This window comes from Ovis aries, chromosome 15, assembly GCF_016772045.2.
Source record: "Ovis aries strain OAR_USU_Benz2616 breed Rambouillet chromosome 15, ARS-UI_Ramb_v3.0, whole genome shotgun sequence".
Classification (NCBI taxonomy): Eukaryota; Metazoa; Chordata; class Mammalia; order Artiodactyla; family Bovidae; genus Ovis; species Ovis aries.
In genome coordinates this window covers 13,724,374-13,748,836 of record NC_056068.1, presented here as the reverse complement: position 1 = coordinate 13,748,836, position 24,463 = coordinate 13,724,374, and the positions used below count along the sequence as shown (strand labels likewise).

Sequence of the window (24,463 nt, the reverse complement as noted above, 5' to 3'; positions counted from 1 at the left end):
AGCTACCACTTAGGAAGAGATGACATTGCTGGCTTTTCCTAAGGGGAGGGTTAATTAGTTGCCCTTGAGTGACCTGAAAAGTTCATGATTTATGCAGATTCCTGGCCATGGAGGGCGGGGAGCAAACGAGCAGAGAGAAGAGACAGACAGTGAATAGAGACAAGTGCTTGAAGCAGAAGCACTTTGCCTTGGACAGGCTGCATTGTGAGCCACGCTGCACAGGGAGGTCGTGGAAACACCTCCCATCGCCCAGTCTCAGCCCCCAGGATCTGTCAGCAGAAGGGGCAGGAGAGCTCTGGGGGCACACCTGGGACATGCCAGGAGGCTGCTGGTGAGGGCAGGCACTGACTCCAACTGGAACGATGCCCACGTCACACAGGTGCGCGCTCACACCCGTCTCTCCGGGTCTGCGCTGCAGATGGGGAGGCAGGTTCCACAGTGTGTGTGGCGTGTTGGCACACGCATTGCTATCATTGTGCTCAGTCATGTCTGATTCTTTGAGATCCCATGGACTGCAGCCCGCCAGGTTCCTCTGTCCACAGAATACTGAAGTGGGTTGCCATTTTCTCCTCCAGGGGTTCTTCCTAACCCAGGGATTGAACTCGCGTCTCCTAGATTGCAGGTGGATTCTTTACCATTGGGGAAGCCCCTGGCACACACGTTATGAAAGGCTAAATGAATCAGGATTCTCTGCCTGTTCTCTGGGTCGCGAATGGTTTGGGTTATTTACGACCCCCGGCAGCCCTTGACATTACTAGTGGTGAAGTGAAAGGCAAGGAGTAAAGGTTCTTCAGTGAGACCAACATTCAGTAAAGCCCTTCATCCTCTCCTCTTCCCTTTCCTTGTCATTCTCCAGAATGGCTTTTCTGGTGTTATGTTAGGCCAGGCAGTCATGTGAGTCAGGCTGGGAGGATGAAGGAGAAAATAGGGGATCAAAGCCTTCTTTAGAGGATGCTTACTTGCTGGGAAGCAACGGGTTCCAGTTGTGACTGCAGGGTTAGAATGGGAAAGAGGCCCACAGTGGTCTCCAGCCTAGGTGCCTGCTAATTCACATGCAGAGCAGGAACCCAGACTTCAGGGACCCCTGGGAAAGCCTTCCTTCTGATAGTAGTACTTTTGCTGGTATCCTAACTCATGAGTGGTAACTACAGAGTAAGCATTCATGACGTGCAAGGTGTTATGCCAGGAGGTCTGGAGGATATGGGACATCATCTCTAGTTACCAGACACTTAGAGTCTAGTTGAAAAGACATGCTGTATGGAAACTGAAAGGTAAAAATTTATGAGAGAAAATGACAGCACCCAAAGGAGTAATAGAGAAAGCAAGTAATGGGCCAGGGTTCAGGCAGAGATGTTATCTGAGACGTTGAAAAGGAAAGAAGCTGTCCAAAAGTATGCTGTACTTGAGTTGGACCTTTGAGATGGGGATGACCTTGGAAAGCGGAGAGAAAGACAATCATGTCAGATCGGCTGAGACACAACAGAAATCTAATTTACACATTCAGTCATTCCACAGATACCGAAGGAGCACTTCTCCTGTGTTGGGCACTGTGTTAGGCCCTGAGGGTGTAAGCCCGACACAGAGGTGGTCCCTACCTTCTCGGGGTGTTCCGTCTCACTGTAACAGGAGTCAGTTCAGAGTCCGTGTAAAAACAGAGGCATAAGCCAAGTGTTCCTGGAGCATAGGGGAGGCAGGTGATTCTGATTAGGGTGATTAGGAAGAACTTGCCAGGAGAGAGATTATTTGAGCTGAGCCTGAAGGATTCTGAGATGGAAGACCAAGAGGCAAAGAACAGCACGGCAGTCAAGGATGGGCACAGGCAAAGTTATAAAGGGCTAAAAGTGTGGGTCATACTCAAGGATCAGTGCCGCTGGACACTGTGGTGTGTGGTCCAGGTACCCCAGGATGAGGCAGGCAGGCCTCGCGAATGAATGCCACGCAAATGTCAGACTGTAGGTAACAGGGAGCCACTGAGCGTCTCTGAGCAGACAACTAAGCTTGATGACAGTGCATGGTGGGGCAGGTGTGGGGAAGCAAATGGAGTTTAGAAAGGCTAGAGCAGCAAGGTCAGGGCAGTAATTTCAGGCATGGCTCCTGCAGGATGCCATAAAACACATGGTTCCCCGATCTCTTGCTGACTCAGTGTTTCCACCTTCAAATTAGGGAAACCACAGCCACTGTTTCTTGAAACCTTTTGTAAAGCTCACCCTGAAAGGAACAGAATACAGGTGGGAAAAACTACCTGAGCAGTTATATGGGTTTCTCTTCACCTGTTCAAAGCGGATGGGTGACCTGTTGAACAGTACACAGGGAATCATGCTAAGAGGTTGGCCAGCGTGTTAAGACTATAGCTCTCCCTGCTTGGTGCCATTTCAATTACTGCTCAGTTAAGAGAAAGCCTTTTCTCTGGATTGAATGGTCCACTATTATTGGATTACTTATTAAAGAGGACTGGTAGGTTGAAGCTGTTTTCACTTACGGTTTGTATGACATGTTCATAACTGAAATGGAGAGTTGCCATAGTTACCTGTGTGAGCTGTTAAACAGAGCACAATCTCCACTAGAAATCTCTCCATCAAGGTCAACTAGACATTTTCAATCAGCACCAAATCATTTGCTGCTTAATGGAAGTTAATGAAATTATTAAAAGAGCAGAAGAACTTGAAAATAAAGTTAATATGGATTTACTTTATATGTAAGTATATTTTAGTGACCAGCCATTTCTATGGGGTTCTTACCAGCTGGAAATTCTACAATATAACTGGACATCTGGAGGGAAGTTTAGAGTGAAAACACATTTGAGTTTTGGCACAGATTACTGCCTTCCAATGCAGTCCATCATTAACAGCTTCTGTACAGTATTGTTCTTCCTCCAGGGGCTATAAAAATGAAGCGAACCTTTGTTCAATCTAAACTTCCTTTCTTGGTCAGCTATTCCTGCTGATTTCCCATCCTAGTGAGCTTATTGTTTCCATTGGAAATGTCAGAATGGAGAAAAATATAGGCTGCTTGTTTTTTAAGTAGCACGTTCCACTCCAGTAGACCAAGGAGAAGAAAACAGACATGTGAAGTGAAGTGAAGTGAATCTTTAGCTCAGGACTTCTCAAACTTGAACAAGTCACCTGGAGAGCTTGTGTACCTATGGATTCTGAGTCAGCAGGTATGCAGTGGGGTATGAGAGTTTGTGCTTCTGAAGATCTCCCAGGTGATACCAGCGATGCTGTGTGAGTGGCAGAGTCCTGGTCCGCTTCATCATTTGCCTATTAGAATCATCATAAACATTACATCTAAAATGCTGCCACACCACCTTCACACTTGACACACCAATGATTGTCCTACTGACATAGGTGTTAACTGACATGGAGGTATCACCCAGTTTCCCATTTCATTAAGCCCCGAGGACATGGGGCTCCCGGGATGCTCAGATACCTCCTGTTGGATTGTGATTTCTATTTACGTTACCATACAGCATCTAACCAGAAGACAAGTAAGTAACTCGGATGTGGAGTTAATGAAATGTCTTCATCCCAGGCAGAATAGCATTGAACTGATCTTAATTCTTTAACAATGAAAGAAGCACAAATCAAAAATTTAATCATTCAGCTGAAAGCAAATCAGAATTCCACTGATGTCACATTGACAAAATATACATAAAGTAAGTGTGATATCTAAAACTGTGATTTATTTAAAACGTGGAGATTCCTAGTATGGCACAGGCTGACATTTTGACATTTTAGTCTATTTTAGGACAATCCATTGTTGGGCTTCCTTTTTTTTTTTTTTTTGATGGAGTAATGTGCTATGTATGGATGTGAGAGTTGGACTATGAAGAAATCTGAGCACCAAAGAATGGATGCTTCTGAACTGTGGTGTAGGAGAAGACTCTTGAGAGTCCCTTGGACTGCAAGGAGGTCCAACCAGTCCATCGTAAAGGAGACCAGTCCTGGGTGTTCATTGGAAGGACTGATGCTGAAGTTGAAACTCCAATACTTTGGCCACCTCATGCGAAGAGTTGACTCCTTAGAAAAGACCCTGATGCTGGGAGGGATTGGGGGCAGGAGGAGAAGGGGATGACAGAGGATGAGATGGCTGGATGGCATCACTGACTCGATGAATGTGAGTTTGGGTGAACTCTGGGAGTTGGTGATGGACAGGGAGGCCTAGCGTGCTGCGATTCATGGGGTCACAAAGAGTCGGACACGACTGAGCAACTGAACTGAACTGAATGCGCTATGTGGGCTTCCCAGGTGGCATAGCTACAGAGAATCTGCCTGCCAATGCAGGAGATGCAGGAGACATGGGTTCGACCCCTGGATCCCTGGGTCAGGAAAGTCCTCTGGAGTAGGAAATGACAACCCACTCCAGTATTCTTGCCTGGAGAATCCCATGGATAGAAGAGTCTGGCAGGCTATAGTCCATAGGGTGGCAAAGAGTTGGACATGACTGAGCACGCGCACTTGTGCCTGATGTGCTATATATCAGTGGTCCTTAAATTTTGGGGGCTTCCCTTGTGGCTCAGATGGTAAAGAATCCACCTGTAATGGGGGACACCTGGGTTTCATCCCTAGGTTGGGAAGATCCCCTGGAGAAGGGAACGGTTACCCACTCCTAGTATTCTGGCCTGGAGAACTCCATGGACTATGTCACAAAGAGTTGGACACAACTGAGAGACTTTCGCTTCACTACACTTTTTTGGCACCAGGTACCAGTGTCGTGGAAGACAATTTTTCCACAGGTAGAGTGTGGTGGGCTAGAGGAGTAGGGGGAGATTCAGGAAGTAACGTGAGTGACAGGAAACAATGGGGAGCAGCAGATGAAATTTCACCGTCTAGCCCGCCACTCACCTCCTGCTGTGTGGCCTGGCTGCTAACAGGCTCAAGACCATTTCTGGTCCATGGCCTGGTGGGTTGAGGACCTTGCTATACATTATCCAGAGGAACCATCTACATGGTACAAGTACACCAGACAGTGTTTCATTCGAAATTTAACAAGCATCCCACTTGGGGAAAAGGTATATGGGGTAACCACTAAATTCAAATGATAGATTTATATAACTCTGTACCAGCCTGTAACATGGACAATCTTCCCCCACCACCCCCCAGGCCCCTGAACTGATTAAATCCTACTAACCATCTTTTTTTCTTTTTAAAATTTATTTATTTTTTGTTGAAGGATAATTGCTTTACAGAATTTTGCTGTTTTCTGTCAAACCTCAACATGAATCAGCCATAGGTATACATATATTCCCTTCCTTTTGAACCTCCCTCCCATTTCCTGCCCCATCCCACCCCTCTAGGTAGATACAGAGCCCCTGTGTGAGTTTCCTGAGCCATACAGCAAATTCCCGTTGGCTATCTATTTCACATATGATAACATAAGTTTCCATGTTACTTTTTCCATACATCTCATCCACTCCTCCCCCCTCCCCATGTCCATAAGTCTATTCTCTATGTCTGTTTCTCCATTGTTCCTCTGGGAATAAATTCTTCAATACTGTTTTTCCAGATTCCATATATACGTGTTACAATATGGTATTTATCTTTCTCTTTCTGACACACTTCACTCTGTATAATAGGTTCTAGGTTCATCCATCTCATTAGAACTGACTCAAATGTGTTCCTTTTTGTGGCTGAGTAATACTCCATTATGTATATGTACCACAACTTTTTTATCCATTCATCTCTCAATGGATATCTAACTTGCTTTCATGTTCTAGCTATTGTAAATAGTGCTGCAATGAACAATGGGATACATGTGTCCTTTTCAATTTTGGTTTCCTTAGGGTACATGCCTACGAATGGGATTGCTGGGTCATATGGTGGTTTTATTCCTAGTTTTTTAAGGAATCTCTATACCATCTTCCATAGTGGCTGTATCAATTTACATTCCCACCAACAAGAGTATTCCCTTTTCTCCACAACCTCTCCAGCATTTATTGTTTGTAGACTTTTTGATGAGGGCCATTCTGACTGGTGTGAGGTGATATCTCATTGCAGTTTTGATTTGCATTTCTCTAATAATGAGTGATGTTGAGGCTTTTTTCATGTATTTGTTGGCCATCTGTATGTCTTCTTTGGAGTAATGTCTGTTTAGGTCTTTTTCCCACTTTTTGATAGGGTTGTTTGCTTTTCTGGCATTGAGTTATATGAGCTGCTTGGATATTTTGGAAATGAATCCTTTGTCAGTTGTTTCATTTGCTATTATTTTCTCCCATTCCAAGGGTGGTCTTTTCACCTTGCTTATAGTTTCCTTTGCTGTGCAAAAGCTTTTAAGCTTAATCAGGTTCTACTTGTTTACTTTTGTTTTTATTTCCACTACTCTAGGAAGTGGGTCACAGAGAATCTTGCTTTGGTTTATATCATCGAGTCTTCTGCTTATGTTTTCTTCTAAGAGTTTTATAGTTTCTGGTCTTACATTTAGGTCTTTAATCCATTTTGAATTTATCTTTGTGTATGGTGTTAGGAGGTGTTCTAATTACATTGTTTAATGTGTAGCTGTCCAGTTTTTCCAGAACCATTTATTGAAGAGGCTGTCTTTGCCTCATTGTATATTCTTGCCTCCTTTGTCAAAAACAAGATACCCATAGGTACACGGGTTTATTTCTGGGCTTTCTATCTTGTTCCATTGGTCTATATTTCTGGTTTGGGGCCAGTACCATACTGTCTTGATGGCTGTAGCTTTGTAGTATAGTCTGAAGTCAGAAAGGTGATTCCTCCAGCTCCTTTTTTCTTTCTCAGGACTGCTTTGGCTATTCGGGGTCTTTTGTGTTTCCATATGGATTGTGAAATTTTTTTGTTCTAGTTCTGTGAAAAATGCCATTGGTTATTTGATAGGGATCATGGTGAATCTGTAGGTGGTATTTGGTAGTATAGCCATTTTCACAATATTGATTCTTCCTACCCAGGAGCAAAGAATATCTCTCCGTTTATGTCATCTTTGATTTCTTTCATTCAGTTAAGTTCACTCACTCAGTTGTGTCTGACTCTTTGCGATCCCATGAATCGCAGCACACCAGGGCACCCTGTCCATCAACAACTCCCGGAGTTCACTGAAACTCACGTTCATCAAGTCAGTGATGCCATCCAGCCATCTCATCTTCTGTTGTCCCCTTCTCCTCCTGCCCCCAATCCCTCCCAGCATCAGAGTCTTTTCCAATGAGTCAACTCATCGCATGAGGTGGCCAAAGTACTGGAGTTTCAGCTTTAGCATCATTCCTTCCAAAGAAATCCCAGGGCTGATCTCTAGAATGGACTGGTTGGATTTCCTTGCAGTCCAAGGGACTCTCAAGAGTCTTCTCCAACACCACAGTTCAAAAGCATCAGTTCTTCTGCGCTCAGCTTTCTTCACAGTCCAACTCTCACATCCATACATGACCACTGGAAAAACCAGAGCCTTGACTAGATGGACCTTAGTCGGCAGAGTAATGTCTCTGCTTTTGAATATGCTATCTAGGTTGGTCATAACTTTTCTTCCAAGGAGTAAACGTCTTTTAATTTCATGGCTGCAATCACCATCTGCAGTGATTTTGGAGCCCAGAAAAATAAAAGTCTGTCACTGTTTCCACTGTTTCCCCATCTATTTCCCATGAAGTGATGGGACCAGATGCCATGATCTTTGTTTTCTGAATGTTGGGCTTTAAGCCAACTTTTTCACTCTCCTCTTTCACTTTCATCAAGAGGCTTTTAGTTCCTCTTCACTTTCTGCCATAAGGGTGGTGTCATCTGCATATCTGAGGTTATTGATATTTCTCCCAGCAATCTTGATTCCAGCTTGTGCTTCTTCCAGCCCAGCGTTTCTCATGATGTATTCTGCATATAAGTTAAATAAGCAGGGTGAAAATATACAGACTTGACGTACTTCTTTTCCTATTTGGAACCAGTCTGTTGTTCCATGTCTAGTTCTAACTGTTGCTTCCTGACCTGCATATAGGTTTCTCTAGAGGCAGGTCAGTTGGACAGGTATTCCCATCTCTTCCAGAATTTTCTTTCATTAGTGTCATAATTTCCCGTGTATAGTTCTTTTGTCTCCTTAGGTAAGTTTATTCCTAGATATTTTTTTTTTTGTTGCAGTGGTGAATGGGATTGATTCCCTAATTTCTCTTTCTGATTTTGCATTGTTAGTATATAGAAACGCAAGTGATTTCTGTGTATTGATTTTGTATCCTGCAACTTTGCTAAATTCACTGTTAGCTCTAGTAGTTTTCTGATACTATCTTTAGGGTTTTCTATGTACAGTCTCATGTCATCTGCAAACAGTGAGAGCTTTATTCTTCTTTTCTGATCTGGATTCCTTTTATTTCTTTTTACTCTTTGATTGCTATAGCTAGGACTTCCAGAACTATATTGAATAATACTGGTGAAAGTGGACACCCTTGTCTTGCTCCTGAACTTAGGGGGAATGCTTTCAGTATTTCACCATTGAGAATAATGTTTGCTGTAGGCTTATCATATTGGCCTTTACTATGTTGAGGTAGGTTCCTTCTGCGCCCATTTTTTGAAGTTTTTATCATAAATGGGTGCTGAATTTTGTCAAAGGCTTTTTCTACATCTATTGACATTATCATATGGCTTTTATCTTTCAATTTATTAATGTGGTGTATCACACTGATTGATTTGCATATATTGAAGAATCCTTGCATCCCTGAAATAAACCCAACTTGATCATGGTGTATGAACTTTTTGATGTGCTGCTGAATTCTGTTTGCTAAAATTTTGTTGAGAATTTTCGCATCTATGTTTATCAGTGATATTGGCCTGTAGTTTTCTTTTTGTGTGTTGTCTTTGTCTGGTTTTGGTATCAGGCTGATGGTGGCTTCGTAGAATGAATTTGGAAGTGTTCCTTCCTCTGCAATTTTTTGAAAGAGTTTTAGAAGGACAGGCGTTAGCTCTTCTCTAAACGTTTGATAGAATTCTCCTGTGAAGACATCTGGTCCTGGGCTTTTGTTTTTTGGGAGATTTTTGATCACAGCTTCAATTTCAGTGCTTGTCATTGGGTTGTTCATAATTTGTATTTCTTCCTGGTTCAGTTTTGGAAGATTGAACTTTTCTAAGAATCTTTCTGTTTCTTCCAGGTTATCTATTTTATTGCCATATAGTTGTTCATAATAGTCTTTTATAATCCTTTGTATTTCTGCATTGTCTGTTGTAACCTCTCCTTCTTCATTTCTAATTTTGTTGATTTTTCTCTCTTTTTTTTTCTTGATGAGTCTGGCTAAAGGTTTGTCAATTTTGTTTATCTTCTCAAAGAACCAGTTTTTAGTTTTATTCAACTTTACTATTGTTTCTTTCTTTTTCATTCATTTCTGTGTGGATCTTTGTATTTCTTTCCTTCTACTAATTTTGGGGGATTTTTTTGTTCTTCTTTTCCAGTTGTTTTAGGTGTAAAGTTAGGTTGTCTATTTGATGTTTTTCTTGTTTCTTGAGGTAGGATTGTATTGCTATAAACTTCCCTCTTAAGAGCTGCTTTTGCTGAATCCCATAGATTTTGAGTTGTGTTTTCACTGTCATTTGTTTCTAGAATTTTATTTTCCTTTTGATTTCTTCAGTAATCTGTTGGTTATTTAGAAATGCATTATTTAATCTTCATATGTTTGTGTTTCTTACACTTTTTTTCTTATAATTGATATCTAGTCTCATAGCATTGTGGTTGGAGAAGATGCTTGATATACTTTCAATTTTCTTAAATTTACTGAGGTTTGATTTGTGACCCAAGATGTGGTCTATCCTGGAGAATGTTTCATGTGCACTTGAGAAGATGGTGTATTCATCTGTATTTGGAGGGAATGTCCTGAAGATATCAATGAGATCCATCTCATCTAATGTATCATTTAAGACTTGTGTTTCCTTACTAATTTTCTGTTTTGATGATCTCTCCATTGGTGTGAGTGGGGTGTTAAGGTCTCCTACTATTATTGTGTTACTGTCAATTTCTCCTTTCACGTCTGTTAGTGTTTGTCTTATGTATTGAGGTGCTCCTATGTTGCATGCATCAGTTCAGTTCAGTTCAGTTCAGCCGCTCAGTTGTGTCCAACTCTTTGCAACCCCATGAACTGCAGCACACCAGGCCTCCCAGTCCATCACCATCTCCCGGAGTTCACTCAGACTCACGTCCATCGAGTCAGTGATGCCATCCAGCCATCTCATCCTCTGTCGTCCCCTTTTCCTTCTGCCCTCAATCCCTCCCAGCATCAGAGTCTTTTCCAATGAGTCAACTCTTCGCATGAGGTGGCCAAAGTACTGGAGTTTCAGCTTTAGCATCATTCTTTCCAAAGAACACCCAGGACTGATCTCCTTCAGAATGGACTGGTTGGATCTCCTTGCAATCCAAAGGACTCTCAATAGTCTTCTCCAACACCACAGTTCAAAAGCATCAATTCTTCGGTGCTCAGCTTTCTTCACAGTCCAACTCTCACATCCATGCATGACCACTGGAAAAACCAGAGCCTTGACTAGACGGACCTTTGTTGGCAAAGTAATGTCTCTGCTTTTGAATATGCTATCTAGGTTGGTCATAACTTTTCTTCCAAGGAGTAAACGTCTTTTAATTTCACGGCTGCAGTCACCATCTGCAGTGATTTTGGAGCCCAGAAAGATAAAGTCTGACAGTTTCCACTGTTTCCCCATCTATTTCCCATGAAGTGATGGGACCAGATGCCATGATCTTCGTTTTCTGAATGTTGAGCTTTAAGCCATTTTCACTCTCCTTTCACTTTCATCAAGAGGCTTTTAGTTCCTCTTCACTTTCTGTCATACGGGTGGTATCATCTGCATATCTGAGGTTATTGATATTTCTCCCGGCAATCTTGATTCCATCTTGTGCTTCTTCCAGCCCAGAGTTTCTCATGATGTACTCTGCATGTAGGTTAAATAAGCAGGGTGACAATATACTGCCTTGACATACTCCTTTTCCTATTTGGAACCAGTCTGTTGTTCCATGTCTAGTTTTAACTGTTGCTTCCTGACCTGCATATAGGTTTCTCAAGAGGCAGGTCAGTTGGTCTGGTATTCCTATCTTTCAGAATTTTCCACAGTTTATTGTGATCCATGAATAGATATTTACAATTATTATGTCTTCCTTTTAGATTGATCCCTTGATCATCATATACTGTCCTTCCTTATCTCTTGTAATCTTTTTTAAGGCCTGTTTTGTCTGATATGAAGACTGCTACTCCATCTTTCCTTTGCTTCCCATTTGCATGGAATATATTTTTCCATCCTCTCACTTTCAGTCTATATGTGTCTTGAGGTCTTAAGTGGGTTTCTTGTAGAAAGCATATATTTGGGTCTTGTTTTTGTATCCATTCAGCCAGTCTCTGTCTTTTTGTTGGGGCATTCAGCCCATTTACATTTAAGGTAGTTATTGATAAGTATGATCCTGTTGGTATTTTCATAATTGGTTTGAGTTGATTTTGTAATCTTTTTTCTTCTGTTGTATTTCTTGACTATAGAAGTTCCTCTAACATTTGTTGTAAAGCTGGTTTGGTGGTACTGTATTCTCTTAACGTGTGCTTGTCTGAAATGATTTTTATTTCTCCATCAGTTCTGAATGAGACCCTTGCCAGGTACAGTAATCTTGGTTGTAGATTTTTCCTTTCAGTACTTTAAATATATCCTGCCATTCCCTTCTGGCCTGCAGTTTCTACTGAAAGATCAGCTGTTAAGCATATGGGGTTCCCCTTGTATGTTACTTGTTGCTTCTACCTTGCTGCTTTTAATATTCTTTGTGTTTAGTCTTAGTCATTTTGATTAGTATGTGTCTTGGCATGTTTCTTTTTGGGTTTATCCTGTATGGGACTATTTGTACCTTTTGGACTTGATTGACTATTTCCTTTTCCATGTCAGGGAAATTTTCAACTATAATCTCTTCAAAAATTTTCTCATGCCCTTTGTTTTTCTCTTCTTCTTCTGGTACCCCTATAATTTGAAAGTTAGTGCATCTGATGTGGTCCCAGAAGTCTCTGAGACTGTCCTCAGCTCTTTTCATCCTTTTTACTTTTCTCTGCTTTTCAGAAGTTATTTCCACCATTTTATCTTCCAGGTCACTGAACTGTTCTTCTGCTTCAGATATTCTGCTATTGATTCCTTCTAGAGTATTTTTCATTTCAGTAATTGTGTTGTTTGTATGTTTATTCTTTAATTCTTCTAGGTCTTTGTTAATTGATTCTTGCATTTTCTTCATTTTGTTTTCAAGGTTTTGGATCATTTTTATCATTATTCTGAATTTTTTTTCAGGTAGTTTGCGTATTTCCTCTTTATTTATTTGGACTTCTGTGTTTCTAGTTTGTTCCTTCATTTGTGCAGTATTTCTCTACCTTTTCATTATTTTTTTTAAAGTTATTGTGTTTGAGATCTAGTTTTCCCAGTCTTCAAGGAAAGCTGAATTCTTTCTTTGAATAAGGTTGAATTCTTTCTTCCTTTTGGTTTCTGCCCTCCTAAGGTTGGTCCAGTGGTTTGTGTGAGCTTCCTATAGGGTGAGAATTGTGCTGTTTGTTTGTTTGTTTTTCCTCTGATGGGCAAGGCTGAGTGAGGTGGTAATCCTGCCTGCTGATGATTGGGTTTGTATTTTTGTTTTGTTTGTTGTTTAGATGAGGCATCCTGCACAGGGTGCTACTGGTGGTTGGGTGATGCAGGTCTTGTATTCAAGTGGTTTACTTTGTGTGAGTTCTCACTATTTGATATTCCCTTGGGTTAGTTCTCTGGTAGTCTGGGGTCTTGGAGTCAGTGCTCCCACTCCAGAGGCTCAGAGCTTGGTCTCTCCTGTTGCTAGAGACTCCGCATTTCATGTGGAAAGGACATAAATCTGGCGATCTCACTTCAGGTCTAGCCCATCCACCTCAGGAGAGGATGACAAGGCCAGGCAGGAAGATGCCACACTTTCTTCTCAGCTTTATCCAAAGGGCTCCACACTTATCAGTTACATATAGGAATCCAGTGTCCAACATTCTAATGTGCTTCTCTGTAGAAGCAGTGGAATCATCTTCTCCTGGGGTCCCTTTGGAAGAGCCATGGTTCAGGCCAAGATTAAGGCCATAATCCCAGAAGGCCTTCCCAGTGCTGGAATAGGGAACCCATGGGCGTGGGGCTTGCAAACAGCTAGCTAGAGCCAGGAGGTGGTCACAGGGTGAGGATATAGAGCCAGCAGGTGGAGTTGGGCCATGCAACTGTAGTTTTATCCCTGGTGTCAGATGCGTCCTAAACTCTACTAACCTGTTTTAAAAGAACACTTAGTAATTAGTAAAAAGAGGTCTTCATTTTAGACCAATGGTTCTCAAACTTTAGAACACATCAACATTGTCTGCAGGTTTTTTAAAAACACATTGTGCTGCTAAGCCCCAGCCCCAGAATGTATGATTTAGTGTGTCTAGGCTGGTGTCTCAGACATTGCTTTTCCACATGAGCCAATGCTTCTGGTACACACTTTGAGAGCCACTGTTCTAGACAACAAGTTTGTGTCCTTAGTTACATATTAGAATCATCAAAGGCAACTTTTGAAAATCCTAACACTTGTGTTGACATCCAGACAAATGAAATCAAGGTCTCTGCGGTGTGGGATCCAGCTACAAGCAATTTTTAAAGCTCGACAGATGGCCCCACTGCTTAGCCAAGGCTAAGAACTACTAGGTGTAATGGAAAAGTTTTTTTGCAGCTGAGATATACCAAATGATTATCTCAAGCTCATTGTCCCAGTTTATGATGACTCCAAGAGCATAACTGAGCAAAATGATGAGCAGATAAAATGTCCAATGACTATAGGAAATAATAAGCCCGTGGAAAGTTGCAGTTTTATCGCCTGATTTGAAGATTATTTTCCCAGCATTTACTCTCTGTGTGTATGTCCATGAACACACACACATGTCTGTGTGTTTGGTACTTGGACTCCATGCAGGAAGTTGGCTGCCAATCCTCCCATGCAGGGCTTCTTGTGCAGAAGGCTAAACCAGAGGAGCCACCTACAACACTGAGCCACAGAACCTTCTTCAAGACGACTTCCAAAAGAATGTCATTTTTCTAGTGAAATCATAACATGGTTCAGAAACCCAAAGGGGATATGTGACATTTTTTTCCCCCTTCCTCACTCAACAGCTTTCCCTACCTCATGCCTCATCACAATCTTCCAGTTGGCAAGAAGTTAGAGAGGGAAAAGAGAGAAGATTCCAAAATGCTCTAAGTTTGCCAAGCCATGATATGTACCATGGCTCGCTGTTTTAATCTTGAAGAAAGGATCCAATCCGGGGACAAGAAAGATGAAGTAAGATCTATAACTTGGATTTTAGTTGCAAGAATAATTTTCTATAGTTAGATCATCTGCCATTCCTACATTCAAGGGAGAAAATCTTAAGTTTCTTTAAGTCTAAATTACACTTCTCTGTAACTTCTACCCATTGTCTTATACCAATCATCCAGGATCACTCAAAACAGGGCTGATTCTTTTTGAAGTTAGAAACACTTACTGAATACCTACCATGCTAGGTATGGAATGGCTACAAAGATGAAACAGACTATTTAATTAGGAGTTGAAAGACAAAAACACAAATTATATAGCAGAGATATGGTTATACAAAAGTAGGAGTGAGCAGGACTAGCAGAAAGATTGAAAACTACTTCAGAATAGACAGCATTAAAGATGTGTCTTGAATGTATAAAAATTTTAGCAGAGTAGGCATGAAAAGATAGCCTTGAGGAAAGGGAGCAGCAAATAAAGGCAAAGAATGATGAAAAGCTTAATCTCTCTGAAAGACAAAACAATTATAAACTATATGCATCTGAAAGCAGCTTCAAAATACACAAAGAAAAAAAACTGTCAGAAGGGATAGAAAACAACAATAGTTTCTGACTTCCAACTATTATTAGTAGGGTATTATACACACTACTTTCAATAATGGATGGAGTAACTAGACAGGCCATCAAGAGAAGACTTGAATAACATTATAAGCCAACGAAACCTAACTGATAATATAGAGTACTCCATGCAACAACAGTAGAATACATATTCTTCTCAAGTGTACATAGAACATTATTCAAGACAGATTACATATTTAGAATTCCATTTATATGAAATGCCCAGAATATGCAAATTCATAGAGACAGAAAGTAGATTAGTGGTCCAAGAATCCAGAGAAAGGGGGCAATGGTGAGTGACTTTTAATGTGTATGAGGTTTCTTGATAGAGTAATAAATAGATTTTGGAATTAGATAATGGTGATGGTTGCATAATTTTTTAAATATACTAAAAACAATGCACTGTACACTTCAAAGTGTCTGGTAGGCCAAGATTATGTATTTGGCAAAGGAACAAAATACACAGTTAATAGCATGCACATACACGTATTTTACTCTCGTCCATATCACTTATAGAAAAGGATCTCTAAAACATTATTCTCTGAGCAGTAAATTGGAAAAAATGCATATATAGAATGAAGTCAGGCATTTGTGACAACTTATCTATTCAGTCATTTCTTCTACAAGAATTTACGGAGGACCTACTGTTTGAAAGTCCTTCTGTAAGGTGATAAGGATTCAGAGGTGAATAAGACAGACAATAATTTGCCAGAGTCTTTGCTTTAGTGAGTCTACATTAGAATCAACCACACTTCAATCTCAGAGATCAAATCTGAGCAAGAAACATAGTTATTTTTGTACTTACAAAGCTATAGCATAATCATCTGATTTTATGAAGTTTTCTTTTAAAATTTATTTTTAATTGGATTATTATTGACTTACAATGTTAGTTGCTGCTGCGCAAAAACATGAACCAGTTATAAGTATACATATAACCCTTCCCTCTTGAGCCTCCCTCCCAACCCCTCATCCCACCCTCTTGAGAAAGAAAAACAGAGCTGGAGGAATCAAGCTCCCCTGACTTCAGATTATACTACAAAGATACAGGAACTAAGACAGTATGGTACTGGCACAGAACCAGAAATATAGATCAATGTAACAAGATAGAAAGCCCAGAGGTAAAACTACACACCCATGAACACCTTATCTTTGACAGAGAAAGCAAGAATATACAATGGAGAAAAGACAGCCTCTTTATTAAGTGGTGGGAAAACTGGACAGGTACATGTAAAAGAATGAAATTGGAATACTTCCTAACACCATACACAAAAATAAGCTCCAAATGAATTAAAGGCCTAAATGTAAGGCAAACATGATAAAACTCTCAGAGGAAAACGTAGGCAGAACACTCTTTGATATAAACCACAGCAAGATTCTTTTTGACTCACCTCCTACAGTAAAGAAAATAAAAACAAAAATAAACAAATGGGACCTAATGAAACTTAAAAGCTTTTTATTTTATAGAGTTTGAAGAAACAATATGTGAATTATGGTCAGTATAACAACAATAAAAGAAGAGGAATCTGAAAGAATAGTATGTCTCATATAGATAGAAACATGAGCCATTCTGCAAACATACACCTGCGGGAGAGACACATATGCATCCTCTTAGCTTTCTGGTAACAGCACAGCAATGTTCCTACCAAATATTATGCTCTGATTCCATAGTCGATGAGGAACTTACCTTGTAATTTGTCTCCTTTACACACTGGAAAGGGTGAATTGCTCTGTGTATTTGGGTGTTCTGGTCTGCTGTGTGTTATGGATCTCATTGAAAAGGTCTAAATTGGTATTTGGGCTTATACATCAATCTTGTCTGGGTTGAGTAATGTGAACTATCTGGAAGTCTGGTAAGATTTATATTAAATCCTGGAACTTAATGATCACACCTAAGATACTGCTACTCTGTGATGTCTGCGGAAAAAACATTAGAGTAAAACTACTTAAGTGTTACATATCATTCAATGATATACAGTGAGTGCTTTATAGTCACATGATACTCTGCTTGGAGGTAGGTGAGATACAAGATATATAAAACAAAACAACCTCATGTGGGTACTCCTGGATAAAGATATTTCTTGATAACCTTTATTCAAGATACTTAAAGCACTTCACAGACATTAATTAAGTTCTGTGACTATCTGATTACACTCAAAATTTTAAATGAAAATCAGTGAGGATATGAATTCATTTGATGTTTAATGGAATGTTTCCTATTAAAAGTTCCTATTGAACTTTTAAGTTCAATATTGAGAGTATTAAAAAATTATAAGAGAATCATTACAAAGAATGGTTTTATATAAGAAATAGATATGCTGTTGTCTTTTTTCTAGAAGTCTATATATTCTGATTTCAGTTCTTGTTGAACATCATCTGGGAAAAAGTAGCTAAATACATTTGCTCTTATTCTTTTTGTCTTTATTGTTTTTTATTTTAAAGTTTCATAAGCACCTAGATCTGTTATTTCTGGGCCATTTTTTGTCTCTAGGCAAATGCATGGCAATCCATATAATCATTACACAACTTGGTTTTCTTCCCTCTGAAAGATGATGTGAACATTCACCCTTCTCTAGGCCAGAACACTTGGCAGGGAACTAGTTTAAAATAGTGAATATATTGAAATATGGAATATTGAATGAAATGGGTTTTATGTCTTTAAGAAACATACTGTACTTCTGAGGAGGAATATGGGCTCTCAATAGAAGTCTTTAATGACTGCTTATATTACTAGGTAGGAAAGGCTTACAATTATAAATTACTGATAATCATTCTTCATATGTGTTTAGTGCCTTATAGTTCATAAAGCCTTTGTAGTGATCTGTAAGATGGCTTCAGATTCTATTATTCCATGGATCTGAGACTTATTCAAGACCATACTGCTAGTAAGTATAGGAGACGGAATCCTATTTATTTCCTTTATAGCCCTTATTACAAACTAGAAATACTTGGTATTTGTTTATTTATTTACTTGTTTATTATCTTTCTCCCCTACCACATTAAAGTTTCCAAATACTTTAAGATTCTGGAATTACTTCTTGGCTTAGAAGATTATGCTTCTTATATATTTTAAATTTGCCACACTCTTGTCCAAATAGTATGCTGAAATAAAAGAATGAGGCAATGAAATTTCGCTGTATGTAAATTAATCTATCCTCTTCCCCCCGCAAATTCTGACATTGCCCATGACCTGACACATAGAAATTTTATCATGATATTCTCTATTCTCACTACATTGTGGTAAAAGTGAATGGCATGTTCCAACTAATTCAGCTGCAATTGCCTTCATTTCCTCAGCTAAGAGGGGTAAATAGAAATGGTTACCATGGAAAGACACAAATACCACTGACTGCTATTTCCTCATTGGCCATGATATCATTTATTACAAGAAACAGCAAGGATCCTTCTAAGAGGTGAGCTTCAGGCATGTACCACATATTCAATCCACAGTGTGTGAAGCCCCTCAGGCTGCCCAGCCATAGCAGAAAGAAGGATCGTAATAACAGGGGACATTTATGAACCTTTGCCCAGTGCCAGATATTGCACCAAAGCTTTCTATACATTATCTCATTTCATCCACATACCAGGCCTATGAGTTAGATCTTACTATTACTGTAGCTTTACAGAGGAAGAAACTGATACTGAGATGTGTTAAACAATTTTTTCAAGCTCACTCAGCTACTAGGTGGCAGAACTAAGGTCCTAACCCAGATCTTTTTAATTTTTTAAATCTTTGGTAATTATTTTATGTGATTTTTGTGCTTCAGATAGAAAAGTAACTGAGTACTTACTCAAAGTAGAATGACTTTTCTTATAATTTATGCTGTTTTATGCCTGAATGAGGATGGCATGTTCTTTCCCACCTCTGGAGGAGAGATTCTTCTGGTTCACTGCTCAGGGAGGTGTTCTTAATCCCTGATACTGACACGCAATCTGAGTGACAGCACCCCCTCCTTTGAACAAAATGATTCTCTTTCTATTGGGAGTCCAGGGCTGGGGTTTGGGGGAAGAAGGGATGAAGGAGGCATGACTTGTAACCCAAGTCTTCCTGATCCGAACACTTCAATGTTCAACCGCCATGGGGCAGTATTCCACTGGCCCTCCTCTCTGCCACAGGATTTCAGTGAAACATGTGTCACGGGTCTCTTGGCCAAATCAGTCCCATCATGCTCACCTGACCTCAGAAGACCCTGGTGTCAGGCAATGAAATGTGTAAGCTGGAGGTCTTGTATTACATCTTACTTTTCTGCTTTTACTCTGGACATCAGACCAGGGGATCATTTTAACAACAATGACAAAAAACATTATAATAAAATGAAGCGTGGCCCCTGCACCAAGCTAAGGGCCTGGAACACAATCGGTACTTTTTAGATATTTACTGAACTAAATTACTGCTGAACTAAACTTGCCAAATAATCCAGTTGAGGACCAACAGGGAACCAAGGAGTCCTGTACTAATGTGCCAGTGAATCCACTTATATGTGTCCATCAAAGCACATCTAGGAATCAATCTGATGACCTAGAGTAGGAAGGAGTACAAGATTTGTAGGTAGACATATTGTTGGAGGAAGTCCAAACAATACCTAAATATAAAGCTATATGGTAAATTATAATTTTCTAAATTGTCTTTTTCCTCACCATCAGGTTTCTCTTCTTCCTCTTTTTACCCTGCAGAATGAACCACATAATTGCTTCAATTTGCCATTTCCCTCTGACAGATCTAGTTATACACATGCACATAATACATACACACTTACATAAACATGAATTGAAGTCAATTTAGATAACAACTGACAAGAAATTAAATATTTAAAGATGTTGTTGATTATGTCGTTGTCACAAATGTCTAGTTAGCATCCTACACTGGAAAAAAAATCCACCATGATGATTTCATCTTGGCAGTCTTCCTCGTCTCCCCCCAAACTACAACTGCTACATATTTACTTAGAACCTTAATTCACAGTTGTTTATTTCCTGTTTTCACAGCAAAGTTGGGGAAAACATACCTTAGTGAATTTCAAATTTCAGAGTTAATAGCATACTACTGGTATGGTAGGTATTCATTTAACTTTAATATAAGAAGGTAGGCATCTGTTGTTCTTTTGACTGATGACACAGTTCATTTTCCCCTGAATAATAGACACATTTGAAAATGCGTGAAAGCTCACTTTCTGCTTCATTTCCTGTAAATATCTTTACACTTACTTCAAAGCTGACCTTTCACTTAGATTAAAATCCATGTTACTAAAAACTTGCAGAGAAAGGAACTGAATCAATAAGTTGAACATTAAAATAATCTATCTTGCTTGATTTACTGTACCCTGAACACCTTTGAGGGTTTGTAATTTCTGGGGATACCCTGAGCAGTCCAAGTGAAATGTCTGCCAAAAATAATATCTGATGAGTGCCCTGTTATTTTTTTTCTTCCACTGCTGTTTTTAAAAAGTGCCATCAGGAAGTTTAACTACAACAATTCTTTCAGTGTCGTTAACTTTCCATGAGTTCAGGCAGGTCACAGTACAGATCTCAGATACACAGAAAAGTGTAATTGGAAACTGGGTTAAAAGGAAAGGAAATGTTGTGTATACTTAATATCATAGAAATCAAGTATAAAGGAGAGACCACTGAATTGTAGAGCAGAATCAAGTTAACCATCTTAACTGGAAACAGAATTCAAATTACTTTGCGCCTGGTTACTGGAGAGGAAGGAGGAGGCTTTAAAAATAGACACCACTGTTTTGGGCCTTTGTTTAAAATAGTAATTCCCAAGACTAAATTTCTCTTTACTGTCTTTAATACGCCTGGATCAAAAGAAGCAAATCTGACTGGTTTAGGAAAATCTTTAGGGAAAACCTAATTCCTTTTGTTTTCTCAGCAAAGACTTTGGATAAGAGTCTAAGTTTACTTTAGCCTGGTGCATTTTGAGAACTGGACGACACATTTACTGGGAGCCAGAAAGAGCTTCCTCACATGATCTAAGCTGTGGAATTCCTTTGTTTCTGGCCTCTCAGAGAGGAGAAGAATAACAAGCATTGTCCACAAACTCACTGACCATCCAGTCTCCAGCCTCACATACTACACACTGCGTGTGTGTGTGTGTGTGTGTGTGTGTGTGTGTGTGTGTGTGTGTGTGAGGGGAGGAGGTGGGAGGGCAGAGAGAGAGAGAGTGGAGAAAACTGTACGGGTGTTTATGGCCATATTAATCCCATAGCTAATGTGTATTATTGTGAGCAAATTAGAAAACTAGAATTGGGCTAACCCTGAAAATTATTAAATATATTGGCCTTTCATACTTGACTCCTTTATTTTTAAACAACCTTTTTAATGTTCTAATCATATAAAAAAGGCAGTCTCTTTCCATCAAATAAATTTCCTTCCCATACTGTTCCTGACCAGTATTCCTATACCCATCAAGGAATTGTGCTATAATTGTGCTTTGGCCTCTGTGATTCCCATTTTGGACAGCATGATTCAGAAATGGCTATGGTAAATATTATTCACCTTAGGGTTATTAGGGCTAAAAGAAGCCTTAATACATCTAGGCTAATAAAAATATAAGATTCTTCTTTTTATATGACTTAAGATCCTTCTATTGTAATAAAAATGGAAAGTCTGAAAAAGGTGCTATGAAGCAAAATGGCATATGAAGCAAAGAAGAAAAATATGCTTTCCTTTATTCCATGTTGATACCCATATTAGTTCTCTCTCTTCCCAAAGCCCCCTCCTCAGTCACCCTCTTCAAGTGCTAATTTCCAGACAGCCACCTGAGTTCCTGTTACTGTCCCTGGACTTGGAGATCTTTGCCTCATTCCCAGCTCTAAAGCTTTGTGGCCAATGGAAGTTATTTATGCTATCTGTAAAAGAAGGAGGGAAAACTACTCTTTATCTTGGGTTCCACAAGGCTACTCAGGAAATTTATGAAAAATCTATTTCAGTGGCTCTTGAGCTCCTAATGGCTGCTAATGGGAGATCTTATTTCAGTCTTCCTGTTTCCCTTACCCCCAAGTGATTGGCCTGTGTGTTGCGGAGGGTGAGAAAGATGGGGGGAGTTGTGAATAAAGTTGCTGGGTGAATGAACCACCAGGGGATGGGTTTGATAATGCACCCTCACTTATGAATGCCTGAGCGGGAAGAACCTGTGAACCACAGAATAAGAAGGGCCCGAGCAGTTTCCTAGTTAGAGACCAGTGGGTTTCTATGACTCTCGTCAAACTTGTGAATCTTGGGAAAACTTAACATTGTTCTAGGCTACTGAGTCCCATCACTACCTTTCTCAGACACTCGGGGAAGAGTCCTGTCCTCTACCATAAAATGCTGATGAGAATGATTTCACAACCCATTCTAAAATTTAAACTGTTTTCTCTTTCCTCTCGCAAGAAGGTGAAAAATAGTTGGTCACACTTTTTTCATACAGTAACTTCCAGCACTTTTGAATGTAGTTACTTAACCATCCTGCAACTTTTGTTACCTAGGGTAAGTCATTTGATGCTTACAGTTCCATAAAAAGGGAATTTGCAAGAACCATGTTCTAATAAAACTTTTTCCCCCGTATCTATTCATAATATACCATGGACCAAATTAGTTCTTCTAACACAAATTTGTACACAAATCAGATATATTAGGCTTATCATCCACAATCTGTGATAAAAGACAGTGGCATTGTTGGTGGAAATGTAACCTGGTGCAATCACTCTGGAAAACAGTATGGAGGTTTCTCAAAAAACTAAGAGTAGAACTACCATGTGACTCAACAATTCCACTCCTGGGTGTATAACTGAAAGGAAAAGAACCAAAACACTAATTTGAAAACATACATGCACCCTAATGTTCATAACAGCAATATTTACAATTACCAAGATATGGAAACAACCTAAGGGCCCATCAACAGATGAATGAATGAAGAAAATGTAGCACACATATAGAAAGGAATACTACTCAGCCATCAAAAAGAAGGGAATTTTGCCATTTGCAGGAACATGGATGGATTTGGAAGAAATTATGTTAATTGAAATAAGTCAGACAAGGAAGGATAAATACTACATGATATCACTTATATGTTGAATCTAGAAAATACAATAAAATAGTGAATAAAAAAAAAAGGCTCATGGATATAGATAACAAACAAGTGGTTACCACTGAGGAGAGAGAAGCAGGGAGAGACAATACAAGGGGAGAGGATTAAGGTACTAGGTATAAAATAAACTACAAGGCTATATTGTACAACATGGGAAATATAGCCAATATTTTATAATAAGTATAAATGGAGTAAGGTAGGAAAAAAGTGCAAGTAATAGTCTCACAATCACTATTGTGTCTGATTCTTTGTAACCCCATGGACTGTAGCCCACCAGGCTCCTCTGTCCATGGAATTTTCCAGGCAAGAATACTGGAGTGGGTAGCCATTTCCTTCTCCAGGGGAATCTTCCCAACCCAGGGATCGAACCTGGGTCTCCTGCATTGCAAGCAGATTCTTTACTGTCTGAGCCACCAGGGTGTATATATAACCTTTATAAATTGTGACTCACTGTACTGTACATCTAAACTTATACAATAACATAGTATATGAACTATTTTAAAAAAAGACAAAGGTATCAATAATTACTATCCCAGATATTGGCTACATATCAATTCCTTTTTCTCAATCTGTAAGAGAATAATAAATCTCCAACCACATTAAATTCGTTACCACACGACTCTTCTGAACCCTAGAGAAAGGTAATTTGACACCTGGAAATCAGACTTCTGGGGCTCTATCTTCCCTTTTTACCTCCTCAAAATTGCTTCAATCAGCTGTGACTGTGACTGCTGTTTTTCAGAACAATAGTATAGAAGTTCTGTCTCTCAAGACAATACCAGACGATGGCAAAGACTAAAATACAGAGAGTCCCAGACTCAATGATGGTGCAGCCTAATATTTTTCAACTTTACGATGGTGTGAAAATGACACGTATTCAATAGAGGCCATACCTCACATTCTGACCTTTTCCTGGGTTGGCGATACAGAGTATGTACTCTCTGGTAATGTCACAGCTCCTAGGCAACCACCCATCACGAGGGTAAACAACAGATACCCTTACAATCATTCTGCTTCCCAGGTGGCTCTAGTGGTAAAGAACCCACCTGCCAATGCACTAGTCTAAGAGATGTGGGTTTGATCCTGGAGGATGATGTGGTAACCCACTCCAGTATTCTCGTCTGGGAAATCCCATGGACAGAGGAGCCCAGTGGGCCATGGTCCATAGGGGCACAAAGAGTCGGACATGACTGAAGTGACTTAGCACCTAACCACATAATCATCCTGTTTTTTCATTTTCAGTACAGAATCCAATACACTACATGAGATAGTCAACACTTTATTATAAAATACGCTCTGCGCTAGATGAGTTAGCCCAACTGTAGTCAAATATAAGTGTTCTGACCATGTTTAAGGTAGGGAGATAGAGAATCTGCCCACAATGCAGGAGACCTGGGTTCAATCCCTGAGTCGGGGATATCCCCTGGAGAAGGGCATGGCAACCCACTACAGTATTCTTGCCTGGAGAATCCCATGGACAGAGGAGCCTGGCAGGCTACAGTCTACGGTGTCGTAAAGAGTCAGACATGACTGAGTGACTAACACACACACAGGT

The 24,463-nt window shown here is 39.9% G+C and overlaps 1 protein-coding gene across 3 annotated transcripts in view; it reads right to left on the bottom strand.

Annotated features, from left to right (window-relative positions):
- Positions 1–24,463, bottom strand: part of MAML2 (mastermind like transcriptional coactivator 2) — a 407,963-nt gene that overhangs the window by 171,712 nt on the left and 211,788 nt on the right. For 2 of the 3 annotated variants that reach the window (XM_060399669.1, XM_060399670.1), the window contains one exon: positions 1–24,463. This exon is cut by the window's left edge and continues 31,285 nt beyond it; it is cut by the window's right edge. The exons of the other annotated variant lie outside the window; for it this stretch is intronic. The gene's annotated coding sequence lies outside the window, so the exon portion shown is untranslated. 3 annotated transcript variants of the gene reach the window in all.